This window comes from Molossus molossus, unplaced genomic scaffold (genome assembly GCF_014108415.1).
Source record: "Molossus molossus isolate mMolMol1 unplaced genomic scaffold, mMolMol1.p scaffold_m16_p_7, whole genome shotgun sequence".
In the NCBI taxonomy this organism is placed as follows: domain Eukaryota; kingdom Metazoa; phylum Chordata; class Mammalia; order Chiroptera; family Molossidae; genus Molossus; species Molossus molossus.
This window is the reverse complement of record NW_023425401.1, coordinates 19003210-19027404: the sequence shown is the minus strand read 5'-3', so window position 1 is coordinate 19027404 and position 24195 is coordinate 19003210. Positions and strand designations below refer to the sequence as shown.

Here is a 24195-nt window from a genome sequence, read left to right as displayed (position 1 = left end):
TCAGGCTTATGGTGCTAAAAAAATTAATTAGGGCCATTTTATATGTTTTTTCAAATACATGCAAACCATATCATTTTTGTCTGGTGCATATCAAAGATGCCAAACTAAATGTTTGATTTTAAAGTTTTCCTCTTAGCCTCCTTAATTCAAAATATTTTTATCCTAATATTTTAGTTATCACTTAGCATTTGTATATTTAAAGCCAAAAATTAACTAACAAATTGTTACTGGATCTTAATATTTTTAAAAAACGTTTTTCCTTAGGACAAACTTTGCAGAGCTGATGAATGTAAGAGTCAAGGCATAACAAATAAACATTCCTCTTTGTTGATTCTTTTGTTCACAAAGGAATGGGCAGTGCCTTTTTCCACTCACACAGTCTGCACAGATAATTCTAAAGCATAAACACTCTGGCAAAGTTCATGGCTTCAAAACAGCAACAAAACCAAAATCTGTTAGTTTTTGTCAAACCAAGAAGAAAGAAAGAATTTTTATCACAAGTTCTTTTCCTAATAATAAGCACTTTTTCTTTTTTCTTTTTTTTGAGAGCCTGTCTGTGAACTGTTAATGACAAAATGGTCAGTAGATGTATTCCTATGATTTCTGCTGTTACAAAATTCAATTTGACACTGACAAAAAGACCCAAGTATTCCTCCCAATAATGTTTGCTTTCTGTTCTATGAAAATACAGTCTTTCCTTGGAAGACACAGCTGCTACTATGTAGACAAAGCCTGTAAACAGGAGAGAATATTAAAAACTCAGAAGAGAAAGAGCCAATATTTAATGAGTGGCTGCTCACCTTTCTGCCACACCAGCTTCCCTAATCTGAACCTTATTCCTTACTGGACATTTTATCCATTTCTGCAAATGACCAGCAGCAACACAGCATCTACTGTATCACTCAGGGTCCATTAGGAAACATGAAAACCATATGTGGTCTTTCTATCAGAGCGAAGTGGAAGGCCGAAAGAACAAAAAGTGGATGTGAATTAACCTAGGTATGGAATCCTGCAGGAAGCAGCTACTACCCCCAGGGCCAGGGAACAAAAGGGAGGAGGAGGTGATAGAACCCAGGGCCCGCTTGTCACTGCATTTCTGGGGTGCCTCAAGAGGTACGAAACACCAGGCACTGTGTCAGACTTGGACCATGGATGAGGTGCCAAGCGGCAGGTGCTTGGACAGCTGGGACGAGGTGTGTGCACACACTGGTCGAGAAATACAATGGGACCTATGGAACTGTGCTGAAACTGGTGAGGAGGTACTGCTCAGCTGGAGCCGAGCCTACCAGGGGCTCTGCTGACACGTGCTGGTGTAGCCGAGGGGACCTCCACTTGGCAGGTGCTGAGGTACCTGAAGAGGCGCTGGTGCTGGATCCAAGGCAGAGTTCTGACTGGAATGGCCAAGATGCTGGAGCTCACAGCTTTTTGCTGCTGTGGATAGAGGCCCAGAGCTGAAAACAGCAAGTGAGTCACTTTCCCCCGCCCCTTCATTTCTCAGTCTCCTGCCAGCACCTCCCCTTTGCAAGACCAAACTGGAATCTTGCTGACAATAGTAACCTGAGAAGGTAATCTGTGGGGCATGCAAAATCTATAACACACACACACAAGCAGCAGCGGAAGAAATGGAGGCTGAGGGCAAAGGGGCACATGGCTGGCACATCTCATACCATCAATGTCAGTTTTCCTGCAGTGTTTCCTGCAGTGTTTGTTTGCAGTGTTATTCAACATGACTGCACCTAAATTTGCTAATGAGAATTTGGCATCTCATTTTCGTCACTTTAGTAAAGAAATACAATAAAAAGAATAAAAAATAAAAATACTGATAGAAGATGAGGATATAATATATATGATACATAATATGTATATATAATATATAACTATAATATTTTTATTTAAGCTCACTATAAAGAAATCATAATTTTTCAACTTTAATAGGGACATTTAGTAATTTTATGCAAGTTACTAAATGATATCTATTTTTATTGTACTGTCATAAAGCCATGTTGATGATCTACTTAAACCACTAGATGATGTTGTTAAGCAGATAATTTATGCAAGAAGTATACAAGTAAGAAAATGTTATTAGCCTGTAGCATATTAAAGATGTCCTCTAATTCAATTCTCAGTTATCCTCTCACTGAGATCGCCCGTAAATCTAGACTGGCCTTAGTGATTTGCTTGACTAATAGAACGCAGGAAAGCAATGTGCTGGGATTTCTGTCTATTATCAAAAGCCCTGTAGCCTCTGTCTCACTTTCTTGGAAAACTTGCTCTAGGTGAAATTGGCTGCCATTTAGAAATTCCGGCTGAGGCCACCATACTGGAGAGACTACATATAAGTGCTCTAGTGAGGAGTCTCAGCTGAGCCCCGACTGCCAGCCATCCCCGACAGAGTGCCGGATGTGATTGTGAAGCCACCTTGAACCCTCCCGCACAGCCCATCTGCAAGCTCAGAGCCACAGCCCACACTATACTGAGCAGAAAACCACCCAGCCAATCCCTACCTAAATCTCTCAGTTACCAAATTGTGAGATATAACAGAATGTTTGTTTTGAGACACTGTTTGGGGGTAGTTTGCTATGTAGCAAGAGGTAACAGAATATAGTCTTTTTAAGAAGCAAAGAAATGCACACTAACACAAATCACCCATGCAAAATGTAACCTGGCCATGCTAGTTAAAGTAGCTAAAAGCAATTAAGTCACAAACCACAGTGCTCTTGAAGCTTCGGGAATAAAGTATGCTTCTATGTTACTAATGAAATTGAAAATAATTGCCAAGTTCCGACACAGAGCTCAGTAGTGACAAAGGCAGGGAACCCAACTTTTCTTTTCTCCTTCAAACAATGATAAAAAAGTGCAACAGAGCTGTAGCCCCTTCCATCTTCTGTCTTCTCAGTTTTTATTAGCGAGAACACCTGGAGAGACATTTTAAGCGGGCTCCAGGCAGAGGTGGAACGAGCCTCTTGAGTAGCCCTCGCTCCTTTCGTTGCACCCGAAAGCTTAGCCCTGAATCACACGGGACTGCCTGAGAACCTGTGCAACCTCTGGGCTCCTCTGCTAAGGTCCAGGGGGCAACCAGAAAAGCAAGACCATGTCAGGAACTTTATTTCCTGTGCTGTATTTGAGAACATTAAGGACAATCTGCCTTTCAGAAATGTCTTCACAAAGTGAATTTAACATTATTTACCATGTAGTTTCTATTAAAAGTCAGGCCCATATGAAAGGGGATGTGTGAACCCTCCACAGCATCCAGTTCTTGTAGTCTTATCTCCAATTCCAATCAAAAGGCAGCTTTGAAAGTAAAGCATGTTATTCCCGCCTCCTATCAAAGTGGTCCTCACAGAGTGATGGCTGAGCCCTACCTCCTTGGTTTCTACTATGATAAAGATGAGATGTAACTATAATAAAATTCCTCTATATTTTTGGAAAAGCTTATTCAGGGAATCTGCCCATTATGTTATCATATGAAGCCACGTATGGCAAATTATTCTCAGAGTTTGGGGATAAGAAAAGTGTATTCCTCTCAATGTTAATGTTTTCTCTTATAAAAGACTAGTACCCTCTCATGCTTTGGGTTTTACCTTGGCTACTATGGACGCTTAGGCTGGGATTTTGTGCGTTTCCAGTGACTTTCCATGTCCCAGTTGTTTGTTTAATATTTCATTTCCTCCCCAACCCACCCTACCTTACCATTATTATGTGAGGCTTAGCTCTTATTATTAATGGTTTTCAATTTTATTGTATACGTATTTTTATGATCAGGTACTTCAAGGTATATTGAGGAAAGGTAGTATATAAATATATAACAATGTGTGTTGTGTGCAATGTATGTTATCATTAATAATCATAGAAAATATACCTTTAGAACTGAAAAGACCTTAGCGATAACTTAATTGAATGGTTGCAAATATAACTCTCATAAATGGAGAAACAATTTCTTCAAAACTTAAAGAACTGTACACGGAGAATAAATAAATAAATCAAAGCAACACTCGCCTGGTTGAAAGGTAAGGCGATGATAGCCCAACCCTTCACCTTGCGAGCCATTGCTCTCCCTGCGATGAGGCGCTCGGGGGTCACCCCACAGAGCCCATACCTTCCCACGGTACATTTGAATACCACTGATCAACTTCAGTGTCTCCTTTTATAAATATGAAAAATGGGCCCTGACCGGTTTGGCTCAGTGGTTGGAGTGTCATCCCGCGGACTAGGGAGGCCCGGGTTCGGTTCCTGCTGAGAGCACGTACCTCGGTTGCAGTTTGTCCCCGGCCCTGGTTGGGGTTGTGTGGGTGGCAGCCACTCAATGTGTCTCTCTCATATCGATGTTTCTCTCTATCTCTCTCTTCCTCCCACTCTGTCTGAGAATAAATGCAAATATATCTATATAATAAAAGCAAATATAAATATATATATGAAAAATGGGGCAACGGATCTAAAAATACTTCCCTCATTGGCGATCATGTCAACACCAGATCTCAGGTTCCCTGATGGCCAGATGTTTCTTGTCACAATTGAGAGGTCAATTCCCATATTCATTTCAAGTTAAAATTGTGGTGTTTGAAAACGGGTAAATGATTTGGGATTTTGTTAAAAATGAAAGACAGTATATGAGTTTCTTAAATTCAACAAGGATGCAAACATTATTTTCCTTTTCTTCCTCCTCCCAGGTCTATCCAGTAAGGGGCTGTCCTGTCTTACTTTCAGGTTTGCTTTCAACTCATTCTGCCCCTTGCCTATTCCCTATGCAAAACTAATGTATCCACATTTTTGACCCTCTGAGTAAAGAATATGTGGGCCTGCATTTTTATATTTAATAAGCACAGCTAAGATAAAGATTCTGTGGAATCTTAGTGATAACTTGTTTTTGTTTCTTGGCCTTTTTTTTCTTTATTGATTTATAGAGATAGGAAGGGAGAGAGAGATAGAAACATCGATGAGAGAGAACATCAATTGGCTGCCTCCTGCATGACCCCACTGGGAATTGGGCCCACAACCTGGACATGTGCCCTGACTGGGAATGGAACTGGTGACCTCTTGATGCATGGGCTCAACCCTGAGCCACATAGGCCAGGCTTCCTTGGCCATTTTAAAATGTTGACCTGACTTTGATGTTTTAACATTATACATACCAAATTCTTTTGTCTGTGAGTAAAAGCTGTACATATCCTTGTGTACCAACTATCAACCAACTGAGGACTGAATAAACTCGAGAGCATGGTTTATTTTACAAATATCTCCAGATAAAAACTAGAAAAGTAGAATATAATTAATTATATGATGCACAAAGATTTCAGACTAAACTTTGGATATGTCATATATAATTTTAAAAACCACATTTGAGCTGTAAATTTCAAAGTCAAAATTCTTCACACTCAATGTTTCAGATGAAATGTAAAAGTACAGAAAAATTAGAATCAAATTTTGTAGACTTAATATCATGGCTTTTAGGAGAAATGTTTGCAAATCTATTTATTGTTTATTTTCTTTTTTATATCTTACAATATATAGGCTTATTTTGTCCACTAGAATATATAGGTGATTCCATTTATAAAAATATTTATATAATAAAAATAATTTCAACATTAAAAATTTCAAGTATCAAAAGAAGATAACACCACTCTCTAGCGGTAAAACCCTGAAATAGCGAAGTCATCAGGACAGACTGCCTTCCAGTTACCACACTGACTCATCCAGGTAGAGGAAGAAATAAGAAGGTCTGAAGCTGGATATCAGCAAAGAAACCTCAAGAAGACTACATGTTCATGGATGTCCCCGAGAGCACAGGATACCTGTGGCATGGAGGAGAGAGGTGGGGAAAGAAGCAAACCATTGCCAAAAATATATTGATCGAAGCAATGTCTGGTCCCCTTTCACGAGTGCTGGGAAAAACCTGGCACTCGTTAGCCTAGTGCCTGGGTAAAGTCCCAGGGGCTTTTCTGAATCACTATTAGGTGTTGGATGGGAGATCAAAAGGAATAAAGAACCCAAGACTATCAGACTAGTTCAGGGTATAAACAATGAGCAAAGCAGGACTGCCAAGGATTCAAGTTTATTGGATGTTGGTCTCCTAGTGGATAGGAGGGGATGAAAAGGATCAATCAGCCAATGTAAACACCTCAGGCCTCTCCAGACAAGTAAATATGTTGGCCAGGCTCCACCCTTTGATTATGCAATCATGTCTTGATAAGCTCCAGAAGTCTGCCCCTGGTCCTAGCCTCTATTCTGGAGATCTCCATTCCAATCTCAGCTTCATCTTTAAGCACCACAGTTCCCTCTAATGAAGCACGATTTTTATAAGGATCACCCACTGAGAAGTCAAATTACATATAGATTATCCAACTAATTCAATCAGAATAAATCCAATTCATCCCATACACCCTAAGCAGTCTTAATATAGAACAAATCCTTCAAATGAGAGACAAACTAGGAATAAAAATAATAATCTGAATTGGCAAAACAACAAAGAGCTCTTGAAAAAGACAGATCTACAGAGAACTCTTAGTGAATCCTTTGTCCATAGAAGTATGATGCTCAACTTCTATGCAAGTTCTATGAGACTATGCAGAGAGAAGCTTTTCTAAATTATTAAGCATTATAAAATACTTTTAAAAATGCAAATCCCTCTATAGATACTAGATCCTATGTGAGTTATTATTCTGCTAGCAGTAAAAAGGGAGGATGGTAATAATAGTAATCTGAATTTATGGACGGCCTATCATCTTAGACACTCGTGCTTTTGAATGCCGGCTTATCAATCTTTAGGACTATCTTACGAGAAAAGAAGCCAACGTTGTTCACTCCTTTTGCAGTTAAGAAACTGACACAGACAGATTACATAGCTCATACAAGGCTTGCGCAAGGAAACCAGGAGAAGGAAAAATCGTTAGCTATGAGGGTGGGAATGGGGCCCGCAGATAAAGAGTTGGCAGATTTGACCTTCTCCTGTTCAGACTCGTGAAGAAAGTAGGCACCACCCCAGCTAAAGATACCTGAGGCATATGTGGATTACACAGTGAAGGGACCCAAGAGTGTGCAGTGTTGGAGGCAGCAGCTCAAGGCAGGAGATACCAGTAAATATGCAGGTGAAGGCCTTGGCTTGCCTTGCTCAGCATAATGGGCCTTCTGGCATCTTCTTGGCTTAAAGACAACCTCTTGCTCTCCCACCACACCCTCCAACACTAGGAGATCATCAGGAAGCAATCACTTCAGAATTATGCTCTGAAATGAGGATTGGAATGAGGGATAAATGAAATTGCTCAAATTAAATAGGAAGCACACAGCAACAACAGAGCATTTATTAACACGAGAATTAAACAACAAAATGAATGAAGAGGAACTCACAGAGGTGAGTCAAGAGCACATGAAATGCCACTCAAAAATACTGCTACAGAATCTACTTTCAATCCTTACCACCATCTTTTAATAATAAAATAGACTTTGTTTTAAAATAAATAATTCTTATTTATTAAGACAATGTTTAAAATAAATTTAGAAATAAAACTAAATGTTCTATAAAATGAATCAATAAAAAGGTTGTGAATTATACATATTCTCATAAAGGAAAAGGGCTTTTCAAACAGAGTTGTCTGAACCAGTTTTCATTTAACTACATCTTATGCAATTATTAGCAAGATAGAGAATGAAGGAAAAACAAGTGACTATACCATTTTGCATGTACATACATGCACACACTCATACATGCATTCACACTCCTACACTCATTTAAAAGATTACTAGAAATGGAGAGCTACAGATAAACAAAACTATCTCTCTTGCTAACAAACATTAAGTTATATTTTAAAATTATAATAATAATAAAAATTGAAGAAATATGATGACATTCAAGAAGAAAAAAGAGGTTACCGAGAGACCTCTGGTATCAACATTCTCAATCAATTTACTGATCATAACAAATCCTGGAAGAGAAAGTAAATTTTGTCAAATTGCAACAGGCAAAAGTGCATAGGTTAATTACAGGGAATTTCAACTCAAGGAAATGGCCTAGCTTAACTCAAGATGGGAGAGATCAAGCAATTACATAAAAGGGGAGCAAAGCAATGCACTCAACAATCTGTCCCATTTCCTCTTTGCTTGAGCCAGGAGAAATTCCCATTGGTGCATAGTTAAAAGACATCCCTCATCATGCTAGGCTAGAAACATGGGTCTAGCTCACGTTTTCATGCCTATCCCCTGCTTCCAGGCAGAGTGGATATTCAGGGGGAATACCCAGGTACCATAAACTGGCCAGCTTCCATTCTGATAGGTCAGTGGCTGTGCTATATCCATTTCTTAATATTTGAAATTTCACTTTACAACCAGGAAACTGTCAACCTAAGTTGTTCATGTCTTTTTTATTTTTTAAAATTATTTTTTCTTTATTAATTTTTAGGGAGAGAGGAAGGAGAAGGGAGAGAGAGATATAAATATCGATGAGAGAGAACATCGATTGGCCGCCTCCTGCATGCCAATTTGGCCCACAACCTGGGCATGTGCCCTGACCAGGAATCGAACTGCTGACCTCTTGGTGCATGGGTTGATGTTCAGTCACTGAGCCACACCGGCCGGGCTCATCTGTCTTTTTTAAAGTCTTCAGAAATGACTGGGTATTATTTGTTAGGATGAATTTCTATTTTTATATTTCTTTATTAGACATATATATTGTAAAGGGAGAGAAGTGGCACTATGTCATCTAAATTGATAAATCAAATATAAAGATGACCTCGATGGGTGCTGGTCATACCTAGAGGAAGGTGGACACAACCTGCAGTTATAACAAAAAATAGAGATAAAAGTAGCAGGTGGGACCATGGCATACAAGAGGATAGGAGAGGCCCTTCAGCCTGTCTGCCACATGGTATTGTGTAGTATTTATATAATGGGTTCTGGAGGGTAAGCTCTCTGGGTTCAAGTGCCAGCTCCACACTGGGGTTTGTAGGGAGAAGATGGGTAAAGAGTGCTTCAAGCAAAAGCAATGTGATACACAGGACATGGAAGCAAGAGTGGACATGACTCATTCAGGAAACAGGAAGTAGTTGAGGAAGGCTGGGCCATAGCAGCAGGGTAGGAACAGAGGTAGGAGGCCTGGGGAAGTGGCAAGGGGAACAAGTGCAGAGGCCAGCAGGGACTGGTCCTGAATGCCCTTGTGAGATATCCCCAGGAGCTTGAACTTTAGTCTCTAAAAAAGAAGACACAGAGGAGTTTTTATTAAAGGAATAATATGATCCTATGATTTACCTTTTAGAAATATGGAAAGCAAAATGTGGAGCAGAACAAGAGACAAGGAGAGGTGGCATTGGCCTGAACTAGGGTGGTGAGAATGGAGTCAGAGCCCAACTCATTCCTCATCTTCCACTCCTGAGCTTCCTAAGGATCACAAGTCATCCCTTGAGGTCTTGTATGATTCCATTTTTGAGCTTCAGCCTCTAGGGACACACAACTTGGAGGTAACACCCTTAGTCCATGCACCAGTTGGATCTCTCTGACCTCCTATTAAGGAAGGTGTTCATAACTCATTGACTACTAATCATCTTCACTTTTTTCAATTCCTCCTGTATTTTCTCTGTCCAATAAAAGAGTTATCCCCATACACTACTAGATGTTTAGTGTGAAACGATAGTTTTATTGTGAATTTCATTTCTCTTCATTTGTAAATGACATCAGAAAGTAAATCTGGTCTCAAAACAATCTCTGCATAACCAAGTCAGTGATTACTTTCTGAGAGAACCATAGACCAAAGTGAAGGGATACTATAGATAAATGATGTTATTTAGTACTTCACTGTCACTACTAAACCTTTCACACTCACTAAAAGTCTTAGTTGAATCTACGTCAGTGAATAAATTTTATGGATTGTAAAACAGGAGGTGTTAGAAACTAGACACGAGATTGTGTTTCCCACCAACCCAGTAATGTTATAGAGATGAGCAAAACCTTCTTCCTTGGGGATTTCTAGAATTCAGAATAGTCCTTGATATATTTTGAAAGTAAAGTCAGTTTTATATTTATACTTGTCTTGAGGGTCAACCAATGTGGTTTGGAATAAAGAACATGGGACCTGGAATCAGAGAACTTGATCAAGTTTCTAAACCTCTCTGGACTTTGATTTTGACATCTATTAAGTGGGAATAATAATTATACCTTTTCCACCATGTTTTGTGAGAATTAAATGGTTTAATGTCTGTGATAGGAACCCAAAGTTCTGTGGTTTGGGGAGTATTCTATATTTGCTTTGTCAAATCACATAATCAGTAGCTACATGTAGCTACTGAACAACTGAAATATGGAACTGAATTTTTATTAGGTACTTTAAATTAATATAAATTGTAAAAGACACATGTAGCTACTGATTACCAAACTGCAAATGCAGCCCTAGAGTATGGTTTGGGTTAAAATTATTCCTACTCCAAGTTAATCAACTTTATGCTGCTCTGGAAATCCTTTGATTATCATATTGTCCTTGTTTAAGAATGAGTACTTCCCTGATATGTGGGCAAAGATAGGCATGTAACCATTTTATTTTATTTTTTATCCTCATCCGAGGACATTTTTCCATTTTTTACTCAGATAGAGTGGGAAGGAGAGAGAGGAAGAGAGAGAAACATTGATGTGAAAGGGACACATCAAGTGGCCGCCACCCACACGACCCAACCAGGGCCGGGGACAAACTGCAGCCAAGGTACGTGCCCTTAGCGGGAACCGAACCCGGGTCTCTCTGGACCGCAGGCTGACGCTCTAACCGCTGAACCAAACCGGCCAGGGCTAGGCATGTAACCATTTTAAACACAATTCATGAGACAAATCAGAATGCAACTATATTTTCAGCCACTACTTTCCTTTCATATTTTAAAATTATTTTTTATTAATTTTATTTTGTTACAGATGTTTCTCCTTTTCCCCCCACTGACACCCTCCTCCCAATCCATGCCCTGCCCCGCCCCCCCCCCCCCCCCCCCGTCCCCAGCATTGTTGTCTATGTCCATTGGTTACGCATACATGCTCATAAGCTCTGTGGTTTATCTCTTCCCTCCCCCCCACTCCTCTTCTGAGGTTTGTCAGTCTGTACCACTTTCCTTTTAAAAATGTACTCACTGGGGGAAGTTTTCTCCAATACCACTGATGAAAATTCCCCAGTTGGCCTCATGTAGCTTCTGGTCACCCTTAGATTTAAAGAAAATCCTGTGGTTGCTTTAAGTTGCAAAATGCAGTTTTGATTCATAAATCAGAATGCCCCATCCAATATTTTCATCTGCATAGCAATCTTCCAGTGTAAGACAGATTCCCATGCCCCCATGTCCTAAGAGTCTACAGCTCTCGGGAGGGTACAGCACATCTTTTTCTTCCTCACCTCCTCCATCATCCAACTTGCAAGCTTCTGTTACTGAAGCCTCTAAAGCTGGAGAATGAGGAAAAAAAGGAAGAAATAAAACAGAACGTTTTTAATCTACTGCTCTGATTGTAAGCTGGCTTTGCCTCTGCAATGTTTACTGCTGATAATGCATGTAGGGTATGTGCCTGTGTGTGCGTGTGCACATGTACATGAGTGAGTGTGCTTTGGGGTATCCTCAGAAGCTTACAACTGCCTGTGGACTAGGCAGTGCATCTAATCCTTCTGCCAGCCATGCCTCCCTCAGCTCTGGTTTTCTATCAGAAAACATACCAAACTTTCCAGGGGTGCTAATATCCCCAGTTGGGATTTTAGTCAGATATTTTTTTGGTATCTGAAAGCTATTGGCTTAGAATCCTAGCCAAGTTTTCTAATTTAACATCTTTGATCACTGCAACTGTGTTAATAGCAGCTAAAGACCAGAAATTATACTTAGAAAGCATCACCATGAGACCAATAAATAAACTCGGGCACATCCATAACCAGGTGGTAAAGAATAATGTAGTCTCTGTATATGCAATGCCATGGGTTAATTACCAAAAGAAGAAAATAAGGAAAAGGCACTAGATACTCCATAGGCTTATAATATGTACTACCGGAAGCATTCCAAACACTTGGACCGCTGCCATGCTGTGCTCCCGAGGCGAGGACTCACAGATGGGAATCTGAAGCCTGGCATTTCAGCTCACTCTTCATTCTATATACTTTAAGAAATTTTTTTTTTCCTTTATTGGTTTTAGAGAGCGAGCAAGGGAGAGAGAGATAGAAACATGGATGAGAGAGAACATCAATTGGCAGCCTCCTGCATGCCCCTCACTGGGGATCGGGCCCACAACTTGGGCATGTGCCCTGACTGGGACTGGAACTGGCAACCTCTTGGTGCCTGGGTCGATGCTCAACCATTGAGCCACACTGGCCAGACTCATTCTATATGCTTTTATATTATTTGGATTTTTAAAATTAAATGTAAGAATTACTTTAAGTGTTCTATTTAATATCTTTGTAAATATATTTAGATACATATTTAAGTATGTATCTAACTACCTCCAGTTACAGTTCAATTTTTAAACATATTATTTTCAAGTCTTTTTATTGGGTACAGTCTCCAACATCTTTTTTTCAGCCCTAACATTCTGACACAGGTGTGTCTAAATCCTAGTCCAAGTGAAATGCACTTTTCAAATCATTATCTACCTCATTTATTACATCAACCTTCGGAAACTTGAATGAAACACCAAACACAGAATACATGTGTCTAAATTTTTCAGTAAACAGGTGAGCTGTAACATACATTTCCTAGGAGAATACAGAAATATAGGTTGGATTACAGATATAACATAAAATTACATTTATACCCTTTACATCTGAAAAATGATGCCTGATTCTTGATATTCAAAAACAAGTAATATTTTTTTCACTGAATTTTCAGTTTATCAAAATCACCCATGAAGAGAATGCTCACTTTGTTGGAGACTGGCTATTTTTTTAATTAGTAAAAGATAAAAAGGTTCCTCCTAGTACCTCAGTGTGAAGGTCTAGAATTAAGTTTATACAGGTATTTTAGGAATCAAAAAGCTTGATATGTAGGTTAACACAATTTATTTTCTTTAGAATGGCAAGAAAGGGAAGAAAAACCTGCATCAACTTGTACCTCTGATAAATTTTCATGAGGTCAAATCTGGCTAGTTTCCTTAGAAGTGTAAGTTTGGTCATAAAATATTTCTTGTAAATTCAGTCAGAAATAGAAATTTAAAGCTATGTTATAAAAATTTTTAAAGTTATTTTGTTCCATACAGAAGGAAGAAGAAACCGAGAAGGAAAAAAAATAGAATATAAATTACAGTATTACGATAAATATCTTAAAAGTGTATTTTCAGGACAAAGCAAGAGCTGAAATTAACCCAGATGCCAAGGGTCTTCCTTGGTGATCTTCCTGCTTGTCCTGCCGCAGCTGAATTGGCCAAGATCTCCGCCTCCTAGAACTGCCCCTCCTCTGCTTTTTGAATTGTCCCAGTGGTTTTCCTGCTATTGCTTTGATCATTTCTTCCCTGTTTTCTTCAGTGGTTCCACCTCTGTTTATTTAAACATCCCCTATGGTTTTATTGTTCTCACTTTCAGCGATCTTTTTGAGCTATTGCAGCCTTCCCCAAGATTCCAAACCCCATATTTTATGGGAAAGGCTCAGTGGTCTTGGTCTCTAACTAGATCTCTGCCCTGAGCTACAAGACCGTAACAGCCCCCTTCAGAATGTCTCCATGTGAATGCTGTCATATCCTATACGTATCCATATACACCTCAAGTCAGCATCTCCAAGGTAGAACTCATCTCTCCTTCCTTTTCTCTATCAACAAAAATGCCTATTTCTTTTCTTCACATCTGCCTTTGCTGATGGTTTTACAATCTTCTCAGGTATATCAGATTAAAGTCTTGGATCCCTCTTGAACTTCATCCTCCCCCTCACACTTTATATCTCTCTACTTGATAAGCCTACTGCCATGTCGGCCTTTGTATCTCATGCCATGCAGTGCCCTGGGTTAGTCCTTATTATCTCCTCTGGAGCCCCAGTCCCCGTTTGTCCCAAAGTTTTCCACTTTCTCATCTCCTCCTTCACTACTGATTTACCCACTGCCTCCCAGGTCATCATGTTGGAACACAGCTGTAGCCATGGCCTTCTGCTGTCTGTCCCTGACACTACTGAAACTGTTCTGGACAAGACCTCCAGTGAAATTTAAAAGACACCTTTCATTCTTATTAGGTCTCTCTGTGACATGGGGCATTGTTAACTTCTCCCATCTTGGAAAGTACTCTTTTGTCTTCCTTCGCACTAGATTTCATTGGCTGTACTCCTATGTCTCTGGCCAATCCTTCTCAGTCTCCAGCATGGCTATTTCTTAAATCGATCAAACTTTAATGTTATTATGTCATGAGGCACTGTCATGAGCTCTCTACTCTTCTCATGAAGCACTTCTTAATACTTCTGGGAGATCCCATCCACACCCATGACTGTAGCTATGCCTGGGTGCTGCTGACTCCATCTATTTCTAGCCCATATGCACTCCTGACTCACAGACTTGTCTAATTGCTTAAGCAATTTCTCCATGTGGATGGTCATAGGTATGTCAAAGTCCATTCATTTGAACTGATCCTGTTTCTCCTATCTTCCCTAAGGGAGCAAGGTCACTGCCATCACCTAGTTAGTTCCCTATGTCAGAAACTGAGAGGTAATGCACAATTTACCCTCATCTTGCCCCTGAGTCACTGTCTCTAATCCACCAATTTCTACAGAATTTTCTCTAAAATCTTCGACAACATTCCATCAATAATGTGACTTTGTTTGCGCAGGTTCTATTTTATCTCACCTAGATTTCAATAATAAATCCTACCTAGCTTGCTGCCTCCATGTGTTCTATTCTCCCTTCACAATATATTAAGGATGGTATTTTTAAAATGCAGGTTTCATCAACTCAGTCTCTTACTAATATTCCAAAAGGGCTTTCCTTCTCTTGTATGATATGATCAGGTGTTTTAGTGGGTAATATGGCATATAATTCAAATTCTAGAAACTTACCTTTAAAAGTAATTAGATATGTCTAAGATGTTTGTACAATAATGGTCAGTGTGGCACTATTCACAATAGCAAACACTAGTATCAGGAAAGGATTAACAGTGGAGGATTGGTTAAATAATTGGTATGATATCATATACAATGAGCAATTTAAAATTATGTTATAGAAGACTATATAATAATTTGTAAATCAATTATCACATAATGTGATTTAAAAAATATGTTTCTATTGATTTTTTAGAGAGAAAGGAAGGGAGAGAGAGATAAAAACATCAATGAGAGAGAAGCATCAACATCGATCAGCTGCCTCTTGAGTGCTACTGGGGATCAAGCCAGCAACCCGGGCATGTGCCCTGACTGGGAATGGAACCAGGACCTCTCAGTCCCTGGGATGACGCTCAATCCACTGAGCCACACCAGCTGGGCACATAATATTTTCTATAAATTATTCATTATTAACATCTACTATAGATATAAAAAGACTATCAGGATATACACACAAAACATAAAGATACACATCCTTTGTAATTCTGATTGTGGTTCCCAAGTTTTCTAGAGTGAACATGCAACATTTTTGAACCCAGAATAAAAAAACAAATAATTGCATCTGGTTGGTGTGGCTCAGTGGTTGAGCGTCGACCCATGCACCAAGTGGTCACCAGTTTGATTCCTGGTCAGGGCACATGCCCAGGTTGTGGGCCAGATCCCAGTGGGGGGCATGCAGGAGGCGGCCAATTGATATTCTCTCTCATAGATGTTTCTATCTCTCTGTTCCTCTCCCTTCCTCTCTCTCTCTAAAATCAATAAAGAAAAATAAATACATAAATAAATAACAAATAATTGCTATTTTATAAAAGACTAAACTCAGTTGTCAAATTGCTTCAAGCAATTTTTTTTATCCCCCCAAAATCTTGAAGTATCTCCCACCATGATCATCCCTCTTCTCACCACACTTGTCCAGCCTGTGTTAGGCATCTCTATCCTGTGCAACCCCTGCCTATTTCTCAAGTGGTATCATCAATTTGTATAGATATTTTCACTTCCTCTGTATATGAGCTCCTCCATCCCTATATTGGCAGCACTAAGCAAAGCACAGGTAAAATAAATGTTTACTAAATAAACAAATTAATATTGCCACTCACCTCACAGTGACACACTGATTCCTCACTGCCTTCAGAATAAAGTGCATACTCCTTAAGCTGCTATTTGAAAATCCTTTGTAATTACAGACATCCTATTTTTCCCTTCATATTTTCCCATTTCCTAAAATCTGCATGTTCCAGCACACCCATCTGTGGGGATGGTGTCTCTGTCGTTCACGTTGTACCCCACAACTTAGCTCAGCATCTCACTCAGCAGATGTTCAGAAAGTAGCTGTTGAGTTAATGATTGGATACATTACCTTTACCAAATATATCTTGTACTTTTTCAATTTCCCATATTTTCTTTAAAACTACTCTCTTCATTTTTTGCCTCTTTATCTTCCTTCTCTTATCTCTAAGGCTCAATAAAGTTTGATCACCTGTAAGAATCATTTTTCAATCTTCCTAGAGAAATTAAATTATCCCCAGTACAAATATAGCACTTACTCGACACTTCTCATTACTTAATTATGCTCTTTTGATGTTATTTAAATATTAACTAGAGTCTAACCTTTTGAAAGTTAAGGACTATGATACTTTGATGTCTCTCTCCCCAGTCTATTCCCACCTATCCTTTCTTACCTATCTAAATTATAATAGATTGAATAGATATGAAATCTACCACCCCTACTTACTAACTATGGACATAATATTTCTGTGAATCGGTTTCTTCATCTCCAAAGGTTTGGATATAATTATATTCCCCCAAAAGTTAACTAAATAAGATAATGTAATTAAAGTGGTCAGAACAGTTCTTTACATATGGTAAGCATTCAAATGATGTTACAGCTGTTTTCCATATTATTATTATTATTAATATAATTACAAAGTAAATGTTTGTTAAATGGACATGTCAGTAAATCTCTCACATCATAGGTTGAGAGACAAGGAAGTTGATTTGAGATAAAATTTTGTACTATATTTTAGAAATTGCAGTGTTCCAAACATATCTGAGTCTCCCAGATGCCACAAGCATCTGGTTTTCAATTACATCTATAAAGATTATTTAACTAGAACATAAATAAATGTGTTAGAATGGGAAAGAAACAGAAACTCTTATTCATCTAGGCTAGAAATATAACCTTGTGTAAATATTTTGAAGAGAAATTTATCAGTATCACATAGAGTTGAGATGCTTATGCTCGTGGCTCAGCAAATCTATTCCTAGAAATAGTCACTGGAATAATCCTTACATCTGTACACAAATGGCATGCATTAAAATATTTATTAGTGTTACATATAATAGCAAAATATCATACAGATATAAATATGAATAACTTATGCTACGAGAATCAACATGAATTAATTTCAAAAGTACAATATTGAGAGAGAAAGAGCAAGTGGCAGATGGATAATGTACACGGTAATGTTTATATAATATTTTCAACATTCAAAACAATGTTATATACTATTTACGAATATATTCACACAGCAGTGGAGAGACTAAAACATAAAAATAAAAACAGATAAGAGAATAAAACCACACAATGGAGGGAAATCTGCAAAGACAGGAGAGCAGTAACCACTGAAGTCGAAAGAGAAGAATAAGATTAGGGGAGCCCTTCATTTGAATCTTCTAATATTTTACTTTTCAAGTTGGAAGGTGAGACAGTCTTTGTGATGTCTGTCTATCTTTAAATATCTACCTACTACATACTGTATTTTTTAGGAAAACATCTAAATTCAGTGCTTTCCCAATGAAAATAGAAGGCACACAAATTCCCCCTCTGAAGAAGGACACTGTAACAAAGTCTCATCCCTGAGCAAGGTGGTAGCTACAGTAATCAAGAGAGAACCCCCAAGAACAAGTAACATCTTGAGAGGAACAGTCAGCCTTTCTTCCTTCCCCTTCCTATCCCTGGATGCCTGGAGACTCTCTTTCTTCAGCATCCCTCCCAGAAGAGGGCAGAGCACGAGCAGAACTAGTAGCATTCTAACGGGGGAGGTGCTTGCTATCTCCATTTCTCTGGCTAACTCTGGTGGCCCTCTAGAATTCCCACCCCTCCCGATTAACAATGCAGTTCCCCTTTCCACTGATGGGAAGGTCAACCCATCAGGCAATCTGGAGTTGCTTGGCGTAAAAGGAACACTTCCCCCACAAGAACTAGCTCCCTCTCTTTTGCTTCAGTATCATTGTCATTCGGCCAGCCCACTAAGATTAGAAACTCAAGAGCATCTTGCCTGTTGCTTTTTTTTTCATCATCTTGATTGCTGCTTTTTTTCATCATCATCATCATTATTATAATTTCCTTCCTTCCTTCCTTCCTTCCTTCCTTCCTTCCTTCCTTCCTTCCTTCCTTCCTTCCTTCCTTCCTTCCTTTTCTCTCTCTTTCTTTTTCTCTTTCTCCCCATCCCTTTCTCCCCATCTCTTTCTTTCTTTCTTTCTTTCTTTCTTTCTTTCTTTCTTTCTTTCTTTCTTTCTTTCTTTCTTTCTTTCTTTCCCTCCCTCCCTCCCTCCCTCCCTTCTTTCCCTCCCTCCCTCCCTTCTTTCCCTCCCTCCCTCCCTCCCTCCCTCCCTCCCTCCCTCCCTCCCTCCCTTCCTTTCTTTCTTTCTTTCTTTCTTTCTTTCTTTCTTTCTTTCTTTCTTTCTTTCTTTCTTTCTTTCTTTCTTTCTTTCTTTCTTGTTAATCCTCCCTGAAGGATATTTTTTCCATTGATTTTTAGAGAGGGTAGAAGGGAGGGAGGAGGAGGAGGAGAAGAGAGAGAAACACCGATGTGAGAGAGACATATTGATTGGTTGCCTCCTACATGTGCCCAGACAGGGCCTGGGATCAAACCTGCAACCCAGGTACATGCCCTTGACTGGGAATTGGACCCATGACCCTTCAGTGCATGAGCCAACAAGTAAGCCACATTGTCCAGGGCTAATTTTTATTCGTATGGAATATCTTCCTCATTCCTCTCTTCCATTTTCATCCCCAGCACCCATTTATTCATGCTCAGAGCATTAAAACCTATTTCCAAAGTGCTCTTTCTACATTCATTTTCCTAGTGCTATACAACCCACCTATATGGCATTCCTTGGATGATCTTTAAAGCACAGCTTTCCACAGGCTGTCCTGGGGTCAGGACCCTTTTGAAACTCCACCATGTGGAAGCTGAAGTCCAAATCCCTTTAAACTTCCACAAACTTTAACCTTATTCCAGCATCATCACCCAAAGCCCCCAGGATACCCTCCATAGAATACCCAATGTCCTTCCTTTCCAATCATACATAAAAACAGCCTATTCAGTTTCACTTCCTAATTTCTGCCCTTCACATTGCCTCCACTTCAATGTTTCCCAAACTTCAAGCCTTCTGGTACCTCTTCATGATATTTCCATTACCAAGTACCATCTAAACTATTTTTCATTTACTATTTTCTATAAAACCCACTCTCATTTTAGCTCAGATAAATCTTTTAATTGCAAATTTCTATCCATAACATAAATGAAAAAACCAGTATCTACTGAAATAAATAGTCTATAACTATAAAAACAAATGTCTTTTTAAAAAATGTGTTGTAATTAAATACATTTTGCCTTCTAAAATCACTGAGCCTGCTATTACTCTATTGTTGTTAAAAGGAGGGTGAACAAAATAAACTGACGAACACAACTGATCCAGAGACATGGTGTAGGGAAGAGATTGACAAACTGCAGAGGGAAGGAGGGGAACAGAGCGGGAAGAGATAAACCAAAGACTTATAGGCATAACCAATGGACACAGACAGTAGTGTGGTGAAGGCAGGAGGTGTGGGCGTGGGGAGGAGGAGGTCAATGGGGGAATAAAGGAGGGACATCTGTAATACTTTCAACAATGAAGATACTTTTTTTAAAAAAAGGAGGATTAAACAAGTGTTAAAGAATCTTAAAGTCATAACAACAACAACAGCAACAAAAAACTATGCCCTTGAAGAATTAAAAGTAATTTAATAACGTTGAGAACTTAGATGTAACTCAAAGTCATTAACTGTTATTGATACTGCCTAAAGTCATTTCATCTGTAAAAACTTGGGGAAGCACTGCTTTCGATGAGAAATTCTCTACATCTTTTCTGCTGATTTCAACTCTGCACACTCTTCCAGGCCTGGTCTAAGATCTACCACTTCTCAGAGCATCCTCACAGTTTTTATACATCATGACCCCCATTCATCAGGCATGCTGGGTATACATTCTTCCATGTTTTGGGAAGTCACTCCACTCTGCTGTTGAGTGACTCATACACAACTTTTCAAATTTGTTTTTTTCTGGTGTCCAATGATTACAGTTCAAGCAAAGATTTATGAAGGCTTCTTTTTAATCCCATGATACTGAGCATCATATCTTTTAAGGAGTGGGAATTAAACAACAGTGATACCTAATGGCATGAGTGATTGATGGATTAACACTTCCTCTCTCTATGTTTTTTTATAAGTACATATCTCCTCTAATGGACCAGACTCCCCTTAAGGACCATGCCTCAGTCACTCCTTAACCCCAAGTCCAGTGGAAGAACATTTTAGGATTGCTAAAAGTAATTGTTATATGAATAAGTGACATTTCCTAGAAAGAGTAGACCATTCAGGGCATTCAACAGAAAACCAGTGTTGCCCTTTAGATAGTATACTATATTTATCAAGTGCCTCTGCAGCTTGCCTTCTCCTTTGTTTTTCATTCAATGCTACCCTGGACTTGCTGACATAGCTCCTCTGAGAGTTTTCATTTAAATATATCACATGCAAAACTTTGCACACTCATCACAAATACTGGTTGCTGTCACCAAATACCATAGAGGGTACTTAGTTTTAGTAGACAGTTAGGCATATGAGTGGCTTTTCAAGTAAAGGTTTTCCAAAGGTCAATAATGACATGCTTAAATGTTTAAAATAAATAAAACACTAAATTGTCTTTTGTCCTCCAAATTAGCTAATACTTTTTGAGATAAGATGGTGTTTAACAGATCCTGTCCAATAGTCTTTATTATCTTGAAGACACAGACAAAAATAATCTGTTTATAAATAAGCTACAGGGAATATGAGAAAACTGCAATAAATAATACATTTGGTTGTATCTAAAGTTTTCAAGTAAGTTGTAACTAATAATTATGACTTCATAATTGCTATATCTGTATAGTACCCATGAAATCATATTAAAAATAACTATTATGAATTAGAGATAATTAAGATAAGGAAGGTATAAAAAGGATCACACAAAGGTCAAGACAACTTTAAGAATATATCAGAAACACATTATAATCACTACTAATTATTGTTATGTAAAAACTAGACATGGACATATGTGATCGAATATCAACCCTAAAAGTAGACCCACTGAAAATGGACGTGGACAATTTTTAAGTAGACAGGAACACCTTAATGAATGGGAGGCACCAGAATTTTCACAGCACTCTTTTTGTCTTCTTTTTAAAAATTGTAGTGAAAAATACATAACATAAAATTTACCATCTCAACCATTTATAAGTGTAGAGTTCAATAGCGTTAAGTATATTTATAATCTCCAAAGTGTTTTTAAATTGCAAAACTGAAACTACACCCATTAAACATTTTCTATTTTCTCCTCTCCCCCACTCACTGGCAACCATCATTCTACTTTGAGTTTCTATGAATTTGACTACTCTAGATAGCTCACATAGTCAAATCATATTGTTTCTCTTTAATCTGCTTTTAAAGTTCAATTGAAACTTAATGAGGAAGAAGCCAAGTTTATCTTCCATCAGTTATTGTCTAACCATCCACTTCGTACAATGCATTATGCTAATTCCACTTAGTAACCCAATGAAGCAGGTTTTATATCAACTTTACAAATGAGTAAACGGAGGCTCAACAGGTGAAACGCCTTGTCAAAGGTCGCTTAATTAAAGCAGTGGGGTTACTGAACCCAACTTTCTCTGACTTCAATGCCCACAGTCTTTACAACACACCTGGCTGTCTTTTGAAATATTTAAAATTTTCAGAGAATTTCAACCATCCATATATTTGAAGCATATCAAAGTGGTATGTTTTTACATTTGATTTTGAATGTTGCATGTCTTCCTCCTCTTTTTATAAATTATTTTACTTTATATCAGGTCTCAAGGTATTATTCTATTCCATGTGCCAAAGTTTATCCTAAGCCATGTCCCATAAACTCACACAACATCAATTACCTTCCCTTTTCCTTTCCAAGCAGGGCTTGAGAAGGAAAAAGCATTTAGTTTCTTTAATTGTGCTGGAAAAAACACAGTTTCTTATGTGTACTATATATCAATAGTAAAAGAATATTAAATTTGGAAAACAACACTTACAGTTGTAGGAATGAACCAAGCCTCTTCAGTTCAGGAACATTATGTTAGTGATGGAGGTCACTCTATGGAAACCAAGGGCTCTCTTCAAACGTGTCCTTCTCTGTGTGCGGCACCTGAACTGTAGCTTACAGAGCCACCTGGGACTAGAAGTCCTCCCACTGTGGCTCCAGGCTGCCCAACCAGAAACCCTAAAAGGCAGAAGAACTACAACACCCACAATTCACACTCCTCACCTGAAACCGGGAGAAGAGGGTGGATGGCTACAGTTTCACCCTAGGAAGAAAGAGTACACAGATGGAAACGCAAAGCAATAAGTAAATATATATATTGGGTGGGTATCTCTAAGTACAACTTATAAATATGGACCTATTCCTATAAAAGAAAACAGAAATAGACTGATGTTTGCCAAGAAGTAAGAAGGCGCCCTCAGTGTTGGCAAGAACTAAAGCATGTCATGCCAACAAATCCTCATGCAGCTGTGAAACCGGCCCCACCAGATTCTCCTTCAGTGATTCAGAGCTAAGGAGGCCTCCCAGCCCATGGAGCAGGTGAATGAGGGCTTCCCAGGTGAGGACTGAAGGTCTCCTGCGTCAGCACTGTTACTGTCCCTCAGAGGAGCTACAGACATAATGAAGACCTTTTACCTTCATCCTCCAAAATGCCCCTGATTATTAAAAATGTGAACAAAATAGAACTCTTGGTGACATTCCCTTCCATTTTCCTTTCCATTTCCTCATTTTGTGTTTTCCTTCTGTGTAATCCAGCATTATTTCTGATTGTTCAAAATTCAGGAACAAGAAATTTGGAGGCAAAAACAAATTTTAAAACTCCGGGGGCGGGGGGAGATAAAATTAAAGTTGCAATAATTGTTTCACTTCTTTGCAACATCAGGAACACAGAGTGTGTAAAACAAACAAAAACTAACAAAATCTTTCCTCCATTTCTTCGTACAGGATCTGTCTCAGCCTTTATTTTCTGTTATACACAGACCAGAAAATGGATACAGACAAGGTCTTGGCTTGGGCTGGGCCCAAAAATATAATGGGAGGATTCAGCTAAAGTAAGGAGATACCAGAACTTTCTCTGCTACCTATCTACGTGCCACCTCCCTCAGGAACACGGGGGCTTCCTGCTGCCCAACCTACTTGATCCACCCAGAGCTCTGGGAATGTTTGCCCTTGGGTCACCCCACAATCCAAACTGAACCATTCTATTTTCCGTTGTCACAGGTCCCTCAATCTCCTGACTAGAACCTAATGCTTCCTTATGTCACTGATATTCCTTTCAAAACAAATGGTTCCCTATTTCCACAAATCCTACAGATTTTGTTCTCCATGCTGTTTCTCCCCGAAATATTTTGCCCACCTTTAAATATTCAGATCTTTCCTTTCTTTCAAAGCTTAGTGAAAAAACAAACAAACAAACAAAACACTCTTCTCTAAGAAGCCCTCCTCTGTCTTCCTTAATCTGAATTACTCTCTCCCTCTTAATAAATTCCATATTTTACCTAGTCCTCTCATAACAGATCTCATACCTTGTTTCATTGTTGTATGTATATGTGTGTACACACAGGCAATGTTACCTTCCTATTTGAAGGCAAGGCCTTATTTTATTCCCATAGTCAGTAATTTACATGTAGATGTTTCTGATAAGCAATCAATGAATGAAATAACTGAGATATTAATTCTGAGCTGGATTTGAATACCTAATGCCATCTTTATCGCAGAGAACATTTGCACTTTAAAAACTCTACATACTGTTATCAGAATTCCCCTGTGGTGTCCTCTGGGGCAGCCTCCACAACCTTATTTGCATGTAGGTAAGGTACTGCATCTATCCA

The 24195-nt window shown here is 38.8% G+C and overlaps 1 protein-coding gene across 1 annotated transcript in view; it reads right to left on the bottom strand.

Moving 5' to 3' along the window:
• The window catches only part of MACC1 (MET transcriptional regulator MACC1), a 61431-nt gene extending 39028 nt beyond the window's left edge, over positions 1-22403 (bottom strand). The window contains exon 1 of the mRNA XM_036247101.1: positions 22356-22403. The gene's annotated coding sequence lies outside the window, so the exon portion shown is untranslated. The remainder of the gene's footprint in view (positions 1-22355) is intronic.
• Positions 22404-24195: the final 1792 nt, after the last annotated feature.